The sequence below is a fragment of the Protopterus annectens genome, chromosome 1.part1 (genome assembly GCF_019279795.1).
Source record: "Protopterus annectens isolate FY-2018-M chromosome 1.part1, PAN1.0, whole genome shotgun sequence".
Classification (NCBI taxonomy): Eukaryota; Metazoa; Chordata; order Ceratodontiformes; family Protopteridae; genus Protopterus; species Protopterus annectens.
In genome coordinates, this window is record NC_056726.1 from 1,020,621,811 (window position 1) to 1,020,645,558 (window position 23,748).

At 38.2% G+C, this 23,748-nt stretch overlaps 1 long non-coding RNA gene across 1 annotated transcript; it reads right to left on the minus strand.

Moving 5' to 3' along the window:
* Positions 1-20,033: 20,033 nt before the first annotated feature.
* On the minus strand, positions 20,034-21,536 carry LOC122813533. The gene is made up of 4 exons (XR_006366702.1): positions 21,462-21,536; positions 20,951-21,098; positions 20,435-20,582; positions 20,034-20,066 (listed from the first exon to the last, which is right to left on the minus strand). It is a non-coding gene; the product is annotated as an uncharacterized LOC122813533 (long non-coding RNA).
* Positions 21,537-23,748: the final 2,212 nt, after the last annotated feature.

Genomic DNA, 23,748 nt, shown 5'->3' on the forward strand with positions numbered 1-23,748 from the left:
GGAATCGGGAAAATTTTTTAGAAATGATGTTTAAAAGGATTTACTGTGAAATTTCTGTTTGAAACTTTAAAGTGATTTAAACATTTTTTTCAATGGGTTTATATTAATTTTTCTAATTTAAACATTTAAAAAGTATTTTATTTTTTTCCAAAGGGTTTTTTTTTCGGTAATTTACTTGTGAGTTACATGTTTACGGGGTTTTTTGGCTGGTGAGGGTGTTGGAAAAAACAATTGGCATATGGTTTTGGGTTTTTCTTTAATATTCGGCCAATTTGCTTGGTTATCTATAAAAAAAACCCAAAACATTATTTTAAATTTAAACCCCCTTTAGTAATTTAGGGGGTTTTTTTAAAGAACGGGGTGGGGGTTTGGGCCAACCAAAAAATAAAAAATTTTTTAGAATGGGTTTTGGGGGAAAATTCAGCTTGAATATGGTGGCAACAAACAAAAGTTTTCAAAAAGAAAATAGGATAAAAAGGCCCCTAAACTTGGTATTTAAAATCCAATTTGGAAAAGAAAGGATAGTCAGGAAAAAGGGGATAAAGAAGAAATGCCCACCCTAAAAGGGGTTCCCGGGCAACAAAAACTAGAAAGGTTAAAAGGGAAAAATGGCAAAAAAGGCACTTCCAACAAGTTTAAATAAGGGGCACAAAGAACTGTATGCCCGGGAAAGCCAGATAAGAAGAAGAGCCCCCTTTCAAAAGGGTTACCGGGAAAATGTTAAGCCACAGGCTCAATGGGGGTAAAGCAATATTAAAGTTCGGGGTGAAAAAACCCCAAGGCGTAGGGGAAAAAACTGCCTATGATGAAAGAAGGGGAGGGGAGAAAAACCCAGAAGAAAAATAGAAAGGAAAATGGGAAAAAAAAGCAGAGGTCAGAAGGTAAGCAGAATGAAAGTTTTTTTGGGTGAGACAAAAATTTGGGGAAGTACAGAGGAAAAAGCCAACTTGCTGAAATTCTAAAATTGGGAGAAAACAATATGCAATTTAAGAAGTATGGGAGATGGGGTTTTTAAAGTCAGAAAATGTAGAAATGCCCGGTTTTGAGGAAAAGATAGTAAAAAGTTGGTAGGAAAGGCCCCAATGGGAAGTTGGGGAAAAAGAAAAGGTCCCAAAAAAGGCATTTTGGCATACTGTGATGGTTAAAAGTCCAGAAACATTGGAAAATTTAGTGCGGCATGAAAGGATAATGAAAATATACAGGGGGCCTCAAGAAGATTCCCATTGGAATGGGTGAAGGGGAAAAAGGGTTAAACCCAAATTTTTCAAGGGGAGGACTCATTAAAAAAAGGGTTTGGGATTTACGATCAAGGTGCTGATCAATGAGGGGGTTTACAGGCAGACTTGAAAAGAACTCCGAAATTTAAGAAAGGGGGGGGGGAAAAGTCGAAGATGAAAAGGTAGTGGAATAAGGCCTCACCACTGGAAGAAAAAGGATAGACAGAAGAACCAAAGGTAAAATTTGGGAAAAGAAAAAGTTAACATTATGTGTTTGGGACAGTGTGAAAAAAAAGAAGAACGGTGAAGAAGTTTGGGGAGGAAAGAAGGGAACCCCCGGGGAAAAAAAAAGAAAGAGGATGGGGGAGGAAAGAAACTCCAATTCAGAAAAGGTCAAAGAAACGGGAATGTGGCTTGGAAGTGTGCGAAAGAAAAATCTAAAAATTTGGGGAAAAAGGGAAAAAAGGGGAAAGGAAAAAGGAGGGAAAAAGATATGGTTGTTTGAAAAGTTTAGAATAGGCTTGAGTTTGAAGAAGGATTGTGGCTTTGATTAAAAGATGGGAAGAAACACCCCCAACCCTTGAAAAAAATTTTAATTTTGTAATTGTTTTATGTATTTGTTTAGGGTAATTTTTAAAATAAATATCTTAAGTTATTAGTAATTATTTGGTTAAAATTTTAATTTGGGGTAAAACATAAAATTGGTAAAAAATTTTTAATTTTTTAAAAAATTTAAAATGTTTTTGTTTTTTTTAAATTTTTTTTTTTTAAAACCAAAATATTTGTTATTTTTTAAAATTTTTTATTTTTTTAAACAAATTTTGGTTTGTTTAAGTTTTTAATATTATGTGGATGAAAATTTTATAATTTAATGAAAATGGTTATACCCTTTCTTTATTTTGCCTTTTAAAAATTAGTGATTTGTGAGTTTCATGGTTTTAAAAAAATTTTTGGAATAAAGTTTGTTAAAAAAATTTAAGGGTTTTACGGGAAGCGGATGGTATTAGGAAATATTAAGGGAAAAGCAAATTGAATAAATAAATTAAAGAAAATGAATATGGGGAGATGACATAAGGAAGTGAAAAGAAATTGAAGGAAAAAGAATAAAGAAGATAAAGGAAATAAGAAAATAAACACAGGAAACAGGCGGCTTGGGAAAGTATAGGGGGAAACTATATAAGAAGGAGAAGAAGAAAGAGAGGAAGACAGCAAGAAAAAAGAATAGGAAGAAAATTGAGAGAGTAAAAGAAAAAGACAAGAAAGAACAAATAATAATGAAAAACTATAATGGAAAATGTGAGGGAAAAAAGAATGACAAATTGGAAATTAATGAAGTTAAAGATAAGGGAGAGTAAAAATAAGTAGAAAAAATGGAAGGGAAAGGAGAAAACAGGGAAAAATAGAGGGAGATGAAAGAAATACAGATACAAAGGTAAGAACGATGAAAAAGAAAACCAAACAATAAAGAAACATTATGGTAAAGAAAATTAAAACAAAAATAAGAGGAAAGTGAAAAATACAAAAGAAAGAAAAGAATGAAACATAAAAAGAAATAGAAAAGGGCAGAAAGGAAAAAGAAAAAACTGGAATCTAAAGAATGTTGGAGAAAGTAAAACAAAAATAGAGTAATTCATTAGAGATTATCATTTATGAAGTGCCTTTATATAAAAGGTATATGTGGAAAGTATACAAATTTCTTTTGAAATAATTTAATGCTAAATAATACTATTTGATATGTCTTATTTGTAACTTCTCCATTGTGCAGATTATTTTTCATTGGAGAGCTCTGACTTTGCTGAATATTAATCTGTTCTTCCGTAAAGGTTTTAGATTGGATTTTGTTTTATTGGGATAGTCTTGTGGGGCTTTTACTTTTAGGCTACACATTTGAATAATTCCATATATAGAGCTGTAGTTATTACACATTTCTTTTTTAATAAATGTTTTGCTATGGTTGAAACATTTTATCTTATTCATCAATCACATGCTAGAGGAATATCATTGCACTGTTTATCTATTCTCAGATTTTTTAAAAACTCATGGATTCTCTCTAATCTTTTGCTATGGACTTGTATATCTTTAAATGTTAATGGATTAAACAATCCAAAAGAGGGTGCTTATTAAAATATCATAATACAAATATATATAACACTCAGTAGGCAAAAAATTAAGAAAATAAAGGACCGTACACCCACAATAAAGGAACAGTTCACACCAACACTTGAAAAAGAGCATTTTTAATATAAATTATTAAGCATTTTCATTTCACTCCAGGAAACTTTATCAGAATAAAATATTATTGACTTACAAAGACCTTAAATAATCAAACAATTAATTTTGTTGGTTAGAAACCAAATCCAAAATTCACATTGATTGGTTAAAAATGCTCTCTATTCCTCATTAAAAACTTGAAGTCAAATTTCCTTCCCCCTAGCAGTTATATCAAACTATTCATTTAAATCTTCTACTAGTATTATGCATTTTATAACAAAGCTCTTAACTGCAGAGCTGGTAAAATGGAAACATGGTTATTTAAACTGGGACTGGAACAAGCATCTCAGTTAAGTTGCCATATAAGCTCCCAATACTCTAACTTATTTTCCCAATCATCCCCCCTTTCAAAAGATTTAAATAGTTTAATAACCCAAAATGTATAGTTTGCTTCATAGCATACATTCATGTGTCTGAACAAAGCATTGGTTTCCTTTTTCCTACTAATATCATAAGGTGTTCATATATTCTTTGTTTTAGACACCATTCAGTTTTCCCAAAGTAATATGCATAACATGGCGAACAATACGCCAAATATATCACACCCTTCGAATAACAATTATCGTGACCATCGGTAGGGATACACCTTTCAATACTAGGCAAATATAATTTTGCTACATTAACAATCATAAAACATTGTGTAGTTTCCACACCTAAAGGTTCATTTTCTACTCTTCAATTTCCAATACTTGTGATGAACTGATCATAATACAAATAAAGCACAAATAGTTTTTCTTCAATAAACCCATTTTAAACATAAGGACACATATATCTGGAATCCAAATCAGTATATTGCTTTAGCTCAATCAACCTTTAAAAGCAAAAGAAGAGGGTTATAATCATATGGAAAAATAGCATATTAACACTTCAAATTATTGGTAAGTTTAAAGATCAAGACATTTTAATAGCGTTTGTGGTTATAAGATACAATAACTGTCTACAGACCTTAACTAATTTATACAAGTTTCCAGTGATTAGTGTGAGATTGTCTAGCAAACTTCTGAATATCATTCTTAAAAATGCAAAAGGTAATCTAATAGTAATAAGTGATTGTAATTGCTTGCTATAATACACATATTAGTGCTCAATGAAAATTAAGACTAACTCCTTTTTCTAATGCATTCAACAATTGGATTGAACTTCTTTATCTGAAAGACACATTTTAATGAAGGAGGAGAAATCCTTGGACTTCACTCATTACTCAAATATGGTACACAAACTAGAGATGATAATTTCAACTTCACATTATATTATATCTAAAATATTAAGCTTTCGTATAATCCCTTGCCTTTTCTTGGACCATAATGCCCCTAATTTAAAAATTGATACAGACTTTAAAAGAACATCACTGATGAACATATCCCTTTTTTACACTACTAAAAGAATGGGATAAGAAGATATTAGATACACAATCTAAATTACAAGAAGCTAAATATAAGTTTAAAAAGTTGAGGAAATTATAACAAGAATACATTTTAAATAAATATTCTGAAGTTTTAATGCTGAAGATGTCCATAATTTTAGAAAAATTGAAAATATCTTCATGTGTTATATCAGCTAAGTATATGCATAATTTGTCAAAAAGAATGAAAACATAATCTAAAAACAATCACATACTGGAAATAAGCAATCCCAGAAATACCAATGTTTTTACAACTATAAGAGACATTATAGAAGCATTTAGACAGCATTATTTATCTTTAAATAAAGGAATAACTAATGATCAACAATGAAGATTATCATCACCATTATCATCAACCCCCCTTTTCCCATTCTCTGTATAGGGTTGTGTTGTATTATCATCTCTCTCAATTCAATGCCATGCCCCTGCCTTCTTCAACACCCATGCCTTGAATGTCTGAGATCTTCTTAAAAGCAATCCATCTACCACTTTGTTTGATGCGTTCATTTCTTCTTGCCTTATTCCTATCTGTCCCAAATTTTCTTCACCAGGTTGTCTTCTGCTCTTCTGCATATATGTGTGAACCACTGTAATCTATTTTCTTTGAACTTTTCTGCAATTGGAGCTACTTTGGCTTTTTCACTTATGTCCTCATTTCTTCATCTGTCGTACAGTGTGCATCCTATAACCCATCTCACCCACATCTTTTCCATAACCTCTAGCTTTCTCATCTGCTCTGCCTTTACTCCCCAGTTTTCTGTACTATACAGTAGTACTGGCCATACCACTATTTCATAGTTTCATAGTTTAGTACTAGGCTATCTGCCCTGGGGCATTTATAAGCCTAGCCATAGTGATGTGGCTTTTGCCACCCCATGTAATGGTACAAAAGTGTACAGAAATATATTTAGAATACTGTGCCTCTGTCTAGTAGTGACACAGTGAAGACCCCCTTACATAATAGAATTAGTTTACTGTGCCTCTGTCTAGTAGTGACACAGAGATGACCCCCGGGGTAAACCTATGATCTCCTATCCACTCGTCAAGATTTCTCTTGAAGAGAGTCAGTGAGGGGCTCTGCCTAACATGAACTGGGATTCTGTTCCAGAGTATGGGAAGCCTCTGGGTTATGAATCTGTCCCTCCAGCATGTCCTATTCATATTTGTGCTGAGGTTTAAATCTTTAGCTCTCGTGGTTCTGATGGATTTGGATTTTTTGAGGTGGAGCATGTCCATCAATTCCTGATTGGACATGGCCTTGTACGTCAGGCACAGATCACCTCTGAGTAGGTGGTATGCTACTGAATAGAGCTGGAGTTTCTTTAGTCTGGCAGCATATGACATATGTTGGAGACCCTTGATCCTCTTGCTGAAGTACTTTTACTTTTGGGGTCTCTCCAGCTGTTGCAAGTGCCGGGTGAGGTACATACCAAATGGGGCATTGTACTCAATCATGGGCCTGATAAGGGAGGAGTATAGGGGTACAATGACCTCCTTTGATCTGGATGTGAATCCCTTCATGATAAGGTGGGCAAGGTAGAAAGTCTTTCTAACCACTTTGGCAACGTGGGTGTCAAATGAGAGGTCACTATCGACTTGGGTCCCCAGGTCTCTGATTACGTTTTCCGTACTCAGTGGGTTACTGTCTATGCGATAATTTGTGGGTACTTTGTTTTTCTCAAAGCGGATGACTATACATTTTTTGGCATTTAGTTTAAGGCCATGACTCCGGCACCAGTTGTCCGTTTCAGTGAGGCCTTTCTGTAGGATGTATGTGTCAGCTGGTGTATCGACTATGGCGCCTAGTTTGCAGTCATCTGCGAACTTTGTCAGCCACAACCCTCCCATGTTTGCTTTCACATCTGAGTGGCTTCTTTTCACACAATGGTCCTTCTAGGAATTACCCATGTCTCACATGATGCTAATTACAGAATCTTGCAAAAGACACCTTTCCTGGTGGATGGTCTCCCCACTAGTTACTCAGGGTAGACCTTTCATGGAACCCCATCCGGACACCACAGTGACCACGGACCCTGATAGGGTGAGGGGGCCTTATCCAGGGAAGACAGTCCAAGGCACTTGGCAACCTCACGAGTACCACTTGCACATCAACATCCTGGAGATGAGAGCAGTGCTCCTAGCACTGCAAGCTCTTCAAGACTCTCTCCCTGTAGGAACAATTGCAATACAGACAGACAATATGTCAGTGGTTTGGTACATCAACAAACATCAACAAACAGGGCAGAACCAGGTCTTACCCCTTGTGCCGAGAGGCCCTCAGACTGTGGCAATGGACAATTTCCTCCCAATGTTTTCTGACAGCAACACATATCCCTGGGACATCCAACATAATAGCGGATAGGCTCAGCAGGGCTATCCTCATGCCTCACGAGTGGTCTCTGAAACAGGAAATTGTGGATCTTATTTTCCGCAAATGGGCCAGCCTTGCTGCAATCTCTTTGCCATACCCCTCAACAACAAATGCAGCAGCTACTTCTCCCTTATTCCTCCTCCAGGTCAGACATCCAGGGATGCTCTAGTCCATGATTTGCCTCAGGGACTCCTTTATGCATTTCCCCCCTTTCCCCTAACTCCAAAAGTCATTCAGAAAGCAAAATCATTGGGTTGCAAGATGATTCTCATTGCCCCCTATTGGCATTGACAGATTTAGTTTCCGTTCCTACACCCCCACCTTCTACCCCAGCCTTGGATTCTGGACCCCAGTACCAGACCTCTTGATTCATCAATCAGGCAGGCTACACCAATCCCTTCAATCTCTCAAGCTCACAGCTTGGTTACTCCACTTCCAATCCTAGCCAGGCTCCCCAATGTTTCCCCAGCAGTGCGTGATATTATTGTTTCCTCCCAAAAGACAAATACAAGGAAAGTCTATGCTAGCAAATGGAAAAGATTCTCTTTCTGGGCAGAATCCAGGAATTTAGATCCTTTTACAGCTCCTGTACATGAGATTTTGGATTTCTTAGCAGAACTGTTTCATTCTGGTGCAGCGGCTGCTACCATCAGAGTACAACTAGCTGTCATTTCAAATTTTCATGTCAGAGTTTCTAACTTCAGCATAATGTCTCACAAACTCTGTAAGGCCTTCATGAGAGGTACATCTATACTTAGATCCCCAGTGAAAGATCCCCTTCCACCTTGGGATCTCAGTTTGGTTCTGGCCTCCTTGATACTGCCACTCTTTGAACTAGCAGCATCATGTTCCTTGAAATTTCTCTCTTGGAAAACTCTTTTCTTAGTTGCTATTTCTTCAGTCAGACTTGTTTCAGAACTTCATGCACTATGTGTTCGTGTTCCATACCTAGTTTTTTACAAAGACAGAGGTTCTCTGAGAACCAATCCATCTTTCCTACCTAAAGTTTGTTCAGAACACAATTTGTATCAATCCATTGAACTTCCTGTCTTTTTTACTAAACATTTCAACAAGGCAGGATACAGATTACACCAATTGGATGTGCATAGGCAACTGTGTTTCTATCTCCATAGAACTAAAGAGATGAGAAAATCGGATCAGTTATTCCTTTCATTTGCTAACAAACAAGGCCCTCCAGTTTCTAAAGTAACATTGTCAAAATGGTTATCAGACACCATAGTCCATACCTACCATTTGCAACAAAAAGATCTTCCAACAAAACCCAAAGGTCATTCAACCAGCTCAGTAGCTACTTCAGTGAGCGGATCCTCATACATTAATTTCTCATTACAAAGTAGATGTGGTCTCCCAGGGCAGGGCTTCCTTTGGTGCCACAGTTCTGAAGAGTCTGTTCCAATGAGCCACCCAGGATTGAGGTGCTAGGGACGCTGTCCCATCCAGCAAGAATGAAGGTGAGATTGGACAACTTAACATAAAGAAGTTATTTACCTACCATAATGTTCCATGTTAGTTGTTCTTCATCTCACCTTCCTTCTTGTGTTCCTCCCTCCTTCCCCGAGAATTGAAAGGAGTTTCTCAATGGTTTCACTGGCAAATTTGTTTTATTAGTTGCTTCCCAAGCAAACCATGACAATTAACTGTATATCCAGGTTTATTAATGGATTATCTTCTATAATTGTTCTAGTGTGAGCTATCTCAAAAGAGATCTGGGTAGCTGATGCTGGGCATTCTGGGATAAGGGGAAGCCTCAAGCCAGTAAAGAGCTCTCAAGCTATAGTAAGTGGCCGAGTCAGAGTTGAGGATCGGCTCCGAACCCATTAAGCAAGAAGGAAGGTGAGATGAAGGACAACTAATATGGAACATTATGGTAGGAACATAACTTCTTTTTACAAATTGTGGGGCATTCCCAGCCCAAGTTTTTCAGACTCAGGTGTCCAGAAGATCCCCCCTTCCAATGCTTCAGGTCATAATAGTGGTGATGGACCTACTCAGCTGTCTGGGTTGTACATGTAGCACTGGTGACATCATGTGCCAGCAAGTACCAGGCCTCCGCCTTGCACTGTGAGCCCTGGAACTGCCCCTACAGCAGCCAGTCATCATGGTCTTTCATCACCTGCCATATTACTGCACAGTTCAAACTCCAACTGCTTATGCTGTATTCTCACCTGTTGAGCTTAATATAGCCTGTTTCCTTGCTCTTTAATGCCATTAGTCAGTTTTTAAAAATGTGGCACGTTACTTAGCAGCATGCAAACCAGTGCAGCTCAGCTCAGCAGAGCTTAAACTAACAATGTTTAGCACTGCTAAGCAATGTGCAAACCAGTTAAGCACAACTGTGAGATGGCAAGCAGTGGTAACCAGTGCCAAGAAGTGCTAAAATGTATCTTGTTTAAGCATTACTTAGCAAGGATTAGCAGAGTTTAGCAGACATTAGCAGAGTGCAGCAGAACTGGATTTTAAAAATTATTAGCATAATTTCTATTTGGAAAATAGCTGCTTAATAATCCTTCTATGTATTCAAACCTTGCACCTACTGCACATAAGGCTGTCACTCTACCCATTTGGCTAAGTGGATGTAGGAAAGGGTGCTATACTTCTCCATATACCTCTCAGCTGCATTTAAGAATTGATGAGCATCGCATCTCACTGTGCAGACATGCTCAGCTATGCTTAAACTTGACGTCTTCACAAATAATTATATCCAGTTTCTATTTTTAGAATGTCTATCACATGTCTGTTGCTGCACTCCATGGTGCAGTGCGTAAACCTGCTTTTTATATTAAAAAAAATAATATTGCATTATACTGCTATAATGTGATTGGACAATGCAGGGAGTGTGTTGCTCATCTGCAGACACAGTTAGCACTGCACTTCCTACACTGATTCAATAACCGTGTTCCATGGCTCTCCCTCGGCAACTCGCCATGATTAATATGCATGGTGTGCTGCCAAAACAGAACCATGTACACGGACATGGTAACAGTCCATTTAGGCTCTACACTATGCAGACATGGGTTTTTATTAAAGCTAGGGGTATATCTTTCCTCATCGCAGCTAACATGTCTCTGTATCACAAAATTCCATGTCTTTGGAACAGGGCCTTTTTATTGGATGTTGTAGGCCCTTTAATGAATCCCTGGGCCAATGTTTTGCTCATAAATTGCATGCCTAATACAAAATGGTCTTACTAAAGAAATATTTGTAAGCAAAGCAGTCTGTTCTGTATAGGCCCTCTCACTTAGCATTTCATAACTGCATTTTTATTTTCTAAGATCTTCTAGAAAAATTGGAACAAGCTTCTAGTGTACTAAGTCTTTCTAATCCCTTTGGAGTTTTTGAGAAATTATATTTTTTCTTCTGGTTTTGTTATGAGAGCTGATGAATTTGCTTCCACTCTGGTTCAGATATGTAACAGTCCTTGTCCTTCAAAATTTTCTTTGATATGTAGAACAATTACAATGACATGCTTATCAGACAGATTCTGCAAAAGTTTTGATTTCAGATTTATAGCTTTCTAAGAATAGGTTTCCAATGGAAAAAAAGATGGTGTACAGTCTTTATATACGAGCTTACCATACCTCTCAACTGTACCAAATTCTTCAGTATTTACCAGTTTTGAGACTAAAATAATGGGGTGCCACGAATTCCTGAGTGACCCCCTTCATTCTCGAATTTCCTCCTTTTTTCAAATTTCCCCCTTTCTGTAGATGTTGCTGATGTCATTACATGCGGGTGAGGCAGACTGCCAACCAGTTAGAATTTGGCTGAGTGTTTACCTCAGCTTAATGTAACTACTATGCTCGTATATTGATTCATTGAAGTTATTGGGCGGGAATCGGAGATTTCTTAACATTCTTCTGTTTACTGACTACTGTCTTGTACAGTGACAGTGCACTTCTAGTCTCCCACTCCCAGGAATCTGGAGTCCAGACCCAGTGTAGCTAGGAATCAGGAAGGACAGAGGTGCAGAGGATGACAAAAATGTATCTCTGTGGCAGCGACTCTACTTCCTCCTCCAACAGGTAAAAAAATAAATACATAAATAAGTAAATGCTACAGGTCCATGACTATATTTATCATTTATAGCATAGCAAGCTCAGTAGCTCACTGTCCAGATTTAATTATAAGTGTCTTGAAAAGGAGTTGTCTTCTTGCATAGTGCTGCTTCTAATTATTTTAGTTTTTGCTGGCATTATTTATTGATTTTCTAACGGAAAGTAGTATTTCCAGCATTAGTGCAACTGCAAAATAAAATGTTTCACTGTAATTAGATGTGAGAAACGTGACAGAGTTCTTGCCATTTGAACATGTTTGTTTTTCTTTTCTTAGCATACACCATAGCAGTAAAAAAGTGATGCCACTGGTTGGTATTGTGAATGCAGCATTCAGATTAATGTGGTTTGTTCACTCGAGAAAATTTCTCTAATTTTAGTGTTAGTTGACAAAACAAAATGAGGCCGGTGCATTGCCATGGATCTGTAGACTAACACAGAGGAAAAATAAGTAATTGTGTGTGTGTGTGAGTGTGTGTGTGTGTGTGTGTGTGTGTGTGTGTGTGAGTGTGGCTTTATGCTGAATTATTATTATTATTTTGCTTATATAAATGAAGAACTGTAAAGATTATTCATGCTTTAATTCTTTTCATCCACCAGCCTTAGGCAATAAGATGACTATATGGTCTCTGACCTTACAACGCCTCACTCCCAGCCAGTAGTACCATAGTCTCTTTCAGGGAATTAAGGAATATTTGTCATTTTTCTAACAAATACTGTTTTTTTTCCAGCTGGAACCTACCCTACCTTATGACTTAGTATTAGTTCACAGCATTCAGGATGATGTATTGTGTCCACATCATACCTGTAGGGCTGTCCAATACAGACTTACATAAACATTAGGAAACATTCAGTAGAGAAGGTAGCTGAACTATAATCAGTATACAGAATTTTATTAAAAAGCTGCTGTTAATTTTTTTTTGGCCTGTAGTACATAAGGGGGACTTAAGGAAACAGCAGATAGAGCTAGTGGATTTGATATCCCGTTGTTTTCCTTTAAAGTACTTCTAACAGAAAGTGAATTGTGCTTAAAACCACTGAAAGAACAGTTAACTATCCAAAATGCATTATGGCCTGGTTAGGAAAGCTTTATGAGTTTAGTTATTTGGTATATCGCTTAAATTAAGCTTTTGCTGATTTACCCAATCCTCTGTGCTTGTGGTTTTGTATTTGCTGTTGCATGACAATAAAGTAAGTTTTGACTGACAGTCCTATCTAAAATGTGACACATGTATTTCCTTAATTGCTGCGTTACTTTTACTTACCTGAACTTCACTGTTTCTACATGAATCACTATTTACTTACAAAAACATTACTTAAATTTACTATGGCACTTGCTGTGGCCTATATCAGCTTCAATGGGACTCTTTCTTAGGTTATAACAATGCATATGCCTGCTATACCATGGAACGAGACTATCAGCTGGCATGATCATCCAGTCATCTCTTCCAGGCATGTGTTGAAATCCTTGAACTATTTATAAATGTGTTGGGTGCTGCACAGAAATTGCCTGTTTCTACTACCATGACCACAGAAAAATCATGTGCATCTGAATGTAAATTGTTGTCTTTTCCACACATGGTATCAAAGCTTCTTAAGGTGATATTTTCACTCCTGTCCCTATGGTCAACTTACCACACTGCACCCCCCCTTCCCGAAGATTCCTGGATCTGCCATTGCTACTGGAGTGAAGATGAGTTGAGTGAAGCCATGTAAATTGATTATATTATTGTTGGACACATTAATAATAGTTTGTCAGTCTATATTGAAGTCCCCTAGTATTATTGCCAGAATCAAAAATATTCTGGTCATCTATAAATCAACTGCTCACTCCTGGCCTTTCTAAACAGCCCCCTCCCACACTTAAATCCCACAACAATGCATCAATATTGCCATCCTCATTAACTCATATTTCATCCAATCAATTTCAAACTTATTCAATAGTTCTCCTTAAACCACTTTCCAAACATCAGTACAATCCACCAACCTCACTATTACCCGTTCCAATAATACCAGAATAAAACTAGTCACACATGCCAAGCTTCATGTTCCTGCTTATCCGGATCTCCTCTATCAAAAGACTTCTGCTTAAATGAAAGCCTGCATCCCTAGCTCCTGAAAACCTTCCAGCTGGGAAAAGACTGTGACCTGGGTATAGCCTGTCCCATTTCAGTACTTACAAACCACTCTATCACAGAAGCCTATGTTTCTTCTCTGTAGAGAAAATACTACAGTCTATCTTTATAAAAAGGTGATCCCACCACTGAGCTTTCAATTCATATACCAATTGACATTCTTTCCCCCATCTATCTAAAATACTCAAGAAATACATACAGACCCAACTTCTTACCTAGATCACTGAAAATTCACTTCTCTCCTTGCCAACACGCGTTTCATCCATACCATAGAATCACCACTGCTCTCTTTAGCTTTGCCAACAGAATCAACACAAGAAGAAATGATGGTAACCTAGTGTATGCTTTTTTTCTTATCTCTCAATAGCTTTTGATACAGTCTTTTATTCTCTCTAAAAAAATAAATAAATAAATAAACATAAACCTAAGACTCAGTGACCTATCACGATCCTGGGTCCATATCTGTCACACATATTCTAAACAGTCAAATGACTCGATAATACTTTTTCTTTTCTCCCTGTAACCATCTGTGTCCCACAGGATCCATATTGGGTCCCATTTTATTCAACATCTTCATAAAGGATCTCTTTACTGCTTGTAAAAATGCCTCTTTGGTAAATATAATGACAAAACTACCATCAATTGCTCAGCAAAAGACCCTGACAGCCTACACAATCTAACCCTGGAATGCTTCAGCTTAGTAGAAAAATGGTTAGCAAATCTTTAGCTATTCAATATATCTATCTATCTATCTATCTATATATATATATATATCTATATATATATATCTATATATATATCTATATCTATATATATATATATATATATATCTATATCTATATATATATATCTATATATATATATCTATATCTATATATATATATCTATATCTATATCTATATATCTATATCTATATATCTATATATATTTATTATTTATTATTATTTTCTTTTACATTTGTTTACCGGGCTAGTCTAGCTGGATACATGTCCATTTTCAGTAGAGGCCCGGGGAGAAAAGCTCCAAGAAGAAGGTACAGATAACATAATAGATGCTAAGACAATAAAAATTACTATAGGCTTTACATATATTTGAAATAGAGATAAAAATAAAACAATTGGCTATACATGTAGTTGAAATAGAGAATAAAAATACAACAATTGGCTTTACACACTATATAAAACAGGCACAGAACTTAAGTAAATAATCTCACATGCTTCAATTGCAATTGTCGTCCTAGAGGGAAGTGGTGGAATTCTGGGGTGGTACAGGCCTGAACTTTTGTTAGTCAGGTTTGGTACAGGGCACAGCCAGTGTGACTTGAGGAATTCTTTGAGGTGTTTTTGAATTGGTTGAGTGAAGTAATAATTCTTAGGCTGGTTGGGAGGGAGTTCCAAAGCCTACCAATGGAGTTGGTGTAGACAGCATCACCTCCAGAGTTATTAGATTTGACGGTTTGTACCCAGACAGTTTTAGAAGATCTGAGGCAGGTTAGGTTGGAGTAGGGGTAAGTATTTTATTAAGTGAGGGGTGTTGTCTGGTTGGTTAATTATCTTAAATGCCTCAGTGAGTTGGTTGATTTTGAGAATATTGGGCAGTTCTAACCATTCAAGTGCCTTTAGATTTAGGCAGTGGTGGGTTTGATAAGGCGTCCCTGTTATGAATCTGGCTATATGGTTATAAGCTGTAGAAAGTTTATTTAGCTCAGTCTTGTTGAGGAATGAAAATATTGGGGAGGCATAAAGGAGGGTTGAAAGGAGATGGGTGCGAGCTATAGTTAGTTTGGTGTGTGGGGTTAGGAAGTTATTTATTCTGTACATGGAGCCTAGTTTCTTATTGACAGAGTTAATGGTTAAGCTGATGTGTATGTCAAATTTGAGCTTATGGTCGATGGTCACACCAAGTAGTTTGGTGTAGGAGACAGGCTCTATGATGGTTCCATTGATAGAGATCACGTGGAAAGTAGGGTTGTTGGCGTTTGGAGGTTCTTTACCTTGGCCGATGGATGCAGAGGGAAAAAATAGCAGTAACTTGGTTTTAGTAGGATTTAGTAAGAGTTTTAAATCTGAGAACCATTTTTCAACTATAGTAAAGCACTGCTGGGTTGAAACTTGGAGTTTGGTGAGGGAGATGTCTGAGCAGATCAGGGTGGAGTCATCTGCATATTGAATACAAGAGGTTCTAGGGATGACTGAGTGAAGATCATTTATAAAGACAGAGAAGAGAAGGGGACCAAGTATAGAGCCTTGGGGAACTCCGATGTTATTTGGGAGTAGATCGGATAGCTTGTTTTGCCATTGGACGGCTTGTTTTCTACCAGTGAGGTAAGCATTGAACCAGCTGATAGCGAGGTTACTAAGACGTAGTGTTTTCAAGGTGTGGAGCAGGAGTTGGTGATTGACCATATCGAAGGCTTTTGACAAGTCAAGAAAGAGAGCGGAGGATATTAATTTGTTGTTACGGTTGCTGTTGAGTGAGTCCACGAAAGAGAGAAGGGCAGTGGTTGTGCTATGATGGGGAAAACCATGCTGGGTGTGGGACAATAGACTATTTAGGGTGAGGTAGTTTATGAGCTGTTTATGAACACACCGTTCCATAATTTTGGCTAGTGGAGACAGTATAGCAATGGGTCTGTAGTTAGATGTGTCTGTAGAGGTCCCGCCTTTGTGAAGAGGGATGATATAGGAAATTTTCCAAATAGAGGGAATGGTAGCTTCAGCTATGGTTCTGTTAATCAAGATTGATATGGGGTATGCTATGGCATCTGATGCGATTTGTAAGTAGTCTGCTGGGAGTTGGTCCGCCGCCAGGGTGGTTGGTTTGAGCTTTTTCAGAAGGGTACGTATATAGGAGGTGGATATTGGCTGTAAGTTAAAGGAGGGGTGGTCTTGGTCATTAGTTAGGGTTGCTGGTGGGGGGGTAGAGGAAAGTTGACTGGCTAGTGATTGAATAGTCTCGGTAAAAAAAGAGTTAAAGGTGTTGGCTATTACTTCTGGATGTTTCCCAATGAGTTTCTCAGGGGTGGGAGTGGTGGATTTGCCAGGATGGAGGAGATTATTGAATCCAGCCCAAAATTTCTTTGGGTTATGCTGATGTTTATCCTGGAGGTGACAGAAATAGTGTTTTTTATCTGTAGTAATGGCAGTTTTAGTTGAGTTTCTAAGCTGTTGAAACTTAATGCGATCTAGGGGAGATTTGGTAGCTCTCCATTTGTTCCAGGCTTGGTCCCGAAGTTTAATTTTAGTTTTGGTGTCTCCTGTTAACCAAGGTGCAATTCGTACCTTGGTTCTGATAAGTCGCTTTGGGGCGTGGGAGTCAAGTATCTTAAGGAAAGTGTTGTTAAAATAAGAGACGCTCTCTTCTAGCGATAAAGTTTTTAGGATGGACCAATTACAAGATTTGAGTTCTGCAAGAAATTGGTTAGGGACAAATTTCTTGTTGTTTCTAATTAGTCTGGTTTGGGGGAGGTTAGTAGGTGGGCATTTGAGTTTTCTGATATAAGTAATAAGTTGGTCACTAAGGTCGTTGGGAAGGGTCCCGTGGTATAGTTGTTTTACCCTTGTTGGTAAGAATCCAGTCAATAATACTCTTTTTGTTGAGTGTTTCCTATTCTAGTGGGAGATAGAATATTTTGGGAGAACCCATATAGGTTGATAGGGTGGGGATTTATATGTTTGGAGTAGAGGGACCAGTCAATGTTGAAGTCTCCTAGTATTATGGTTTCTTGAGGGAAATTAGTGGCTAACCAGCTGAGGGTTTGCTCTAGGTTTTCTAAGTTCTTTCCTGGTGGTATATAGATTACTACAAGGTTAATGCTTTTTTGACTGTTTAAGCATAGTTTTAGGGCAATCAGTTCTAGGTTGGAGACCTTAGAAGGTTGGAGTGGATTCCTTATGACGTTCAGTGAATTTTTAAATATAACAGCTGTTCCCCCACCCTTTTTAGTTAACCGGTCAGCCCTAAGAATATTATACCCGGGTGGGATAATTTCTTCATCCTTGGTGCTTGGTTTAAGCCATGTTTCCGATAGGCACATAATGTCAGGGGAGTGGGTAGCTAGCAACGCATGTAAGTTGTGAACTTTGTTATTAATGCTTCTTATATTGAGGTGAAATATAAGGAGAGAGCCAGCAGAACTTCCAGCGTAGGTAGAGGGTATAGAGCTTCGGGTGGTGCTAGGGCCTGGGTTGGGGTGGATATCGCCATCTTTAGTGATACAAACTTTCAGGTGGTCTAGTAGTCTTTGGAGCTTAAATAGTAATTTTAGATTGGTTTTAGTTGTGGTTTTCTTGGGGTGGTAGAGGGTGGGATGGACTATCTTTGAGCCTAGGGTATTGGTAGAGTAAAGTGAGGGAGAGATAAGATTGGAGGGATAGTTTGAATGAGAGGAGGTTTGTCTTTTGGGGAGGGGAATACCTGAGAGTGTGTGAGTTTCGTATTTAGTTAAAAGATAAGGAATAAGAAGGAGTGGTACTAAAAAGGGGATGCTAGAGTATGTATTTTTGGCCATGATATAGTGATAGGACAAGAAGAAATATGTTTAATAGTATAGAGAGTCAGAAATGTGGGAAGGGAAAGTGACAAAGTGGGAGACAGTTGTGGTTGGTGGAATGGAATATGGGATGGGCTAGATGACCTAATAAAAGTAGAGGTAGTGGGGGCGGGTGGAATAAGGGGGCAGGGTGGGGAGCGGAGCGAGCCCGAGCGATTACACCACAAGAACTCAGCAGGGTCCTAAAGGTATCTGGTTTTAGGTGCAGTAGTCAATTTTTAAAAGTAAATGCTTGCCTTTTTCCCTGGATTTACTGTTTGGGAATAAATTTACAGAGGCTGATTTTATGTGAGGTACTGTCTGATTCCCGCCAACGGAGCACATCCTGACTAGGAAGTGTGGCTCAAAAATTGTTATTTACCCTAAAACTCTTTGGGTGTTTTACATCTATTATCAGTTAATTTATAGTAGTTGGTAGGTGCATTCGCACTTGGAGGGAGTCCGTAAGATCAGCGTAGGTAGTCTAGGTGGCACGCGGTGAGCAGTTAGCTTGGGGGGCTAACTAGGATCTAAACAGGGGAGAGAGACAGTGATTTAATTTAGTAGTAAGTGACTTTACAAGGCTAATAAGACTCATGCATTTACCAAAGTTGTTGCCTTTTAAAATAATATTCAGCAAGTGAGTATGACAAAAGCCAAGCACCCTTAAACAACAGATAACAACACGGGGATTACACCACAAGAACTCAGCAGGGTCCTAAAGGTATCTGGTTTTAGGTGCAGTAGTCAATTTTTAAAAGTAAATGCTTGCCTTTTTCCCTGGATTTACTGTTTGGGAATAAATTTACAGAGGCTGATTTTATGTGAGGTACTGTCTGATTCCGCCAACGGAGCACGCCCTGACTAGGAAGTGTGGCTCAAAATTGTTATTTACCCTAAAACTCTTTGGGTGTTTTACATCTATTATCAGTTAATTTATAGTAGTTGGTAGGTGCATTCGCACTTGGAGGGAGTCCGTAAGATCAGCGTAGGTAGTCTAGGTGCCATCTTGGTGAGCAGTTAGCTTGGGGGCTAACTAGGATCTAAATAGGGGAGAGACAGTGATTTAATTTAGTAGTAAGTGACTTTACAAGGCTAATAAGACTCATGCATTTACCAAAGTTGTTGCCTTTTAAAATAATATTCAGCAAGTGAGTATGACAAAAGCCAAGCACCCTTAAACAACAGATAACAACACGGGGATTACACCACAAGAACTCAGCAGGGTCCTAAAGGTATCTGGTTTTAGGTGCAGTAGTCAATTTTTAAAAGTAAATGCTTGCCTTTTTCCCGGGATTTACTGTTTGGGAATAAATTTACAGAGGCTGATTTTATGTGAGGTACTGTCTGATTCCTGCCAACGGAGCACGTCCTGACTAGGAAGTGTGGCTCAAAAATTGTTATTTACCCTAAAACTCTTTGGGTGTTTTACATCTATTATCAGTTAATTTATAGTAGTTGGTAGGTGCATTCGCACTTGGAGGGAGTCTGTAAGATCAGCGTAGGTAGTCTAGGTGCCACGCAGTGAGCAGTTAGCTTGGGGGGTTAACTAGGATCTAAATAGGGGAGAGAGACAGTGATTTAATTTAGTAGTAAGTGACTTTACAAGGCTAATAAGACTCATGCATTTACCAAAGTTGTTGCCTTTTAAAATAATATTCAGCGAGTATGACAAAAGCCAAGCACCCTTAAACAACAGATAACAACACGGGGATTACACCACAAGAACTCAGCAGGGTCCTAAAGGTATCTGGTTTTAGGTGCAGTAGTCAATTTTTAAAAGTAAATGCTTGCCTTTTTCCCTGGATTTACTGTTTGGGAATAAATTTACAGAGGCTGATTTTATGTGAGGTACTGTCTGATTCCCGCCAACGGAGCACGTCCTGACTAGGAAGTGTGGCTCAAAATTGTTATTTACCCTAAAACTCTTTGGGTGTTTTACATCTATTATCAGTTAATTTATAGTAGTTGGTAGGTGCATTCGCACTTGGAGGAGTCCGTAAGATCAGCGTCAGGTAGTCTAGGTGCCACAAGGTGAGCAGTTAGCTTGGGGGGCTAACTAGGATCTAAATAGGGGAGAGAGACAGTGATTTAATTTAGTAGTAAGTGACTTTACAAGGCTAATAAGACTCATGCATTTACCAAAGTTGTTGCCTTTTAAAATAATATTCAGCAAGTGAGTATGACAAAAGCCAAGCACCCTTAAACAACAGATAACAACACGGGGATTACACCACAAGAACTCAGCAGGATCCTAAAGGTATCTGGTTTTAGGTGCAGTAGTCAATTTTTTAAAAGTAAATGCTTGCCTTTTTCCCTGGATTTACTGTTTGGGAATAAATTTACAGAGGCTGATTTTATGTGAGGTACTGTCTGATTCCCGCCAACGGAGCACGTCCTGACTAGGAAGTGTGGCTCAAAAATTGTTATTTACCCTAAAACTCTTTGGGTGTTTTACATCTATTATCAGTTAATTTATAGTAGTTGGTAGGTGCATTCGCACTTGGAGGGAGTCCGTAAGATCAGCGTAGGTAGTCTAGGTGCCACGCGGTGAGCAGTTAGCTTGGGGGGCTAACTAGGATCTAAATAGGGGAGAGAGACAGTGATTTAATTTAGTAGTAAGTGACTTTACAAGGCTAATAAGACTCATGCATTTACCAAAGTTGTTGCCTTTTAAAATAATATTCAGCAAGTGAGTATGACAAAAGCCAAGCACCCTTAAACAACAGATAACAACACGGGGATTACACCACAAGAACTCAGCAGGGTCCTAAAGGTATCTGGTTTTAGGTGCAGTAGTCAATTTTTTAAAAGTAAATGCTTGCCTTTTTCTCTGGATTTAGTGTTTGGGAATAAATTTACAGAGGCTGGTTTTATGTGAGGTACTGTCTGATTCCCACCAACGGAGCACGTCCTGACTAGGAAGTGTGGCTCAAAAATTGTTATTTACCCTAAAACTCTTTGGGTGTTTTACATCTATTATCAGTTAATTTATAGTAGTTGGTAGGTGCATTCGCACTTGGAGGGAGTCCGTAAGATCAGCGTAGGTAGTCTAGGTGCCACGCGGTGAGCAGTTAGCTTGGGGGGCTAACTAGGATCTAAATAGGGGAGAGAGACAGTGATTTAATTTAGTAGTAAGTGACTTTACAAGGCTAATAAGACTCATGCATTTACCAAAGTTGTTGCCTTTTAAAATAATATTCAGCGAGTATGACAAAAGCCAAGCACCCTTAAACAACAGATAACAACACGGGGATTACACCACAAGAACTCAGCAGGGTCCTAAAGGTATCTGGTTTTAGGTGCAGTAGTCAATTTTTAAAAGTAAATGCTTGCCTTTTTCCCTGGATTTACTGTTTGGGAATAAATTTACAGAGGCTGATTTTATGTGAGGTACTGTCTGATTCCCGCCAACGGAGCACGTCCTGACTAGGAAGTGTGGCTCAAAAATTGTTATTTACCCTAAAACTCTTTGGGTGTTTTACATCTATTATCAGTTAATTTATAGTAGTTGGTAGGTGCATTCGCACTTGGAGAGTCCGTAAGATCAGCGTAGGTAGTCTAGGTGCCAGTGGTGAGCAGTTAGCTTGGGGGCTAACTAGGATCTAAATAGGGAGAGAGACAGTGATTTAATTTAGTAGTAAGTGACTTTACAAGGCTAATAAGACTCATGCATTTACCAAAGTTGTTGCCTTTTAAAATAATATTCAGCAAGTGAGTATGACAAAAGCCAAGCACCCTTAAACAACAGATAACAACACGGGATTACACCACAAGAAGTCAGCAGGGTCCTAAAGGTATCTGGTTTTATGTGCAATAGTCAATTTTAAAAGTAAATGCTTGCCTTTTTCCCTGGATTTACTGTTTGGGAATAAATTTACAGAGGCTGATTTTATGTGAGGTACTGTCTGATTCCGCCAACGGAGCACGTCCTGACTAGGAAGTGTGGCTCAAAATTGTTATTTACCCTAAAACTCTTTGGGTGTTTTACATCTATTATCAGTTAATTTATAGTAGTTGGTAGGTGCATTCGCACTTGGAGGGAGTCCGTAAGATCAGCGTAGGTAGTCTAGGTGCCACGGTGAGCAGTTAGCTTGGGGGCTAACTAGGATCTAAATAGGGAGAGAGACAGTGATTTAATTTAGTAGTAAGTGACTTTACAAGGCTAATAAGACTCATGCATTTACCAAAGTTGTTGCCTTTTAAAATAATATTCAGCAAGTGAGTATGACAAAAGCCAAGCACCCTTAAACAACAGATAACAACACGGGGATTACACCACAAGAACTCAGCAGGGTCCTAAAGGTATCTGGTTTTAGGTGCAGTAGTCAATTTTTTAAAAGTAAATGCTTGCCTTTTTCTCTGGATTTAGTGTTTGGGAATAAATTTACAGAGGCTGGTTTTATGTGAGGTACTGTCTGATTCCCGCCAACGGAGCACGTCCTGACTAGGAAGTGTGGCTCAAAATTGTTATTTACCCTAAAACTCTTTGGGTGTTTTACATCTATTATCAGTTAATTTATAGTAGTTGGTAGGTGCATTCGCACTTGGAGGGAGTCCGTAAGATCAGCGTAGGTAGTCTAGGTGCCACGCTGTGAGCACTTAGCTTGGGGCTAACTAGGATCTAAATAGGGAGAGAGACAGTGATTTAATTTAGTAGTAAGTGACTTTACAAGGCTAATAAGACTCATGCATTTACCAAAGTTGTTGCCTTTTAAAATAATATTCAGCAAGTGAGTATGACAAAAGCCAAGCACCCTTAAACAACAGATAACAACACGGGGATTACACCACAAGAACTCAGCAGGGTCCTAAAGGTATCTGGTTTTAGGTGCAGTAGTCAATTTTTTAAAAGTAAATGCTTGCCTTTTTCCCTGGATTTACTGTTTGGGAATAAATTTACAGAGGCTGATTTTATGTGAGGTACTGTCTGATTCCCGCCAACGGAGCACGTCCTGACTAGGAAGTGTGGCTCAAAATTGTTATTTACCCTAAAACTCTTTGGGTGTTTTACATCTATTATCAGTTAATTTATAGTAGTTGGTAGGTGCATTCGCACTTGGAGGGAGTCCGTAAGATCAGCGTAGGTAGTCTAGGTGCCACGGGTGAGCAGTTAATGCTTGGGGGCTAACTAGGATCTAAATAGGGAGAGAGACAGTGATTTAATTTAGTAGTAAGTGACTTTACAAGGCTAATAAGACTCATGCATTTACCAAAGTTGTTGCCTTTTAAAATAATATTCAGCGAGTATGACAAAAGCCAAGCACCCTTAAACAACAGATAACAACACGGGGATTACACCACAAGAACTCAGCAGGGTCCTAAAGGTATCTGGTTTTAGGTGCAGTAGTCAATTTTTAAAAGTAAATGCTTGCCTTTTTCCCTGGATTTACTGTTTGGGAATAAATTTACAGAGGCTGATTTTATGTGAGGTACTGTCTGATTCCCGCCAACGGAGCACGTCCTGACTAGGAAGTGTGGCTCAAAAATTGTTATTTACCCTAAAACTCTTTGGGTGTTTTACATCTATTATCAGTTAATTTATAGTAGTTGGTAGGTGCATTCGCACTTGGAGGAGTCCGTAAGATCAGCGTCTAAAGGTAGTCTAGGTTTTAGGTGAGCAGTTAGCTTGGGGGGCTAACTAGGATCTAAATAGGGGAGAGAGACAGTGATTTAATTTAGTAGTAAGTGACTTTACAAGGCTAATAAGACTCATGCATTTACCAAAGTTGTTGCCTTTTAAAATAA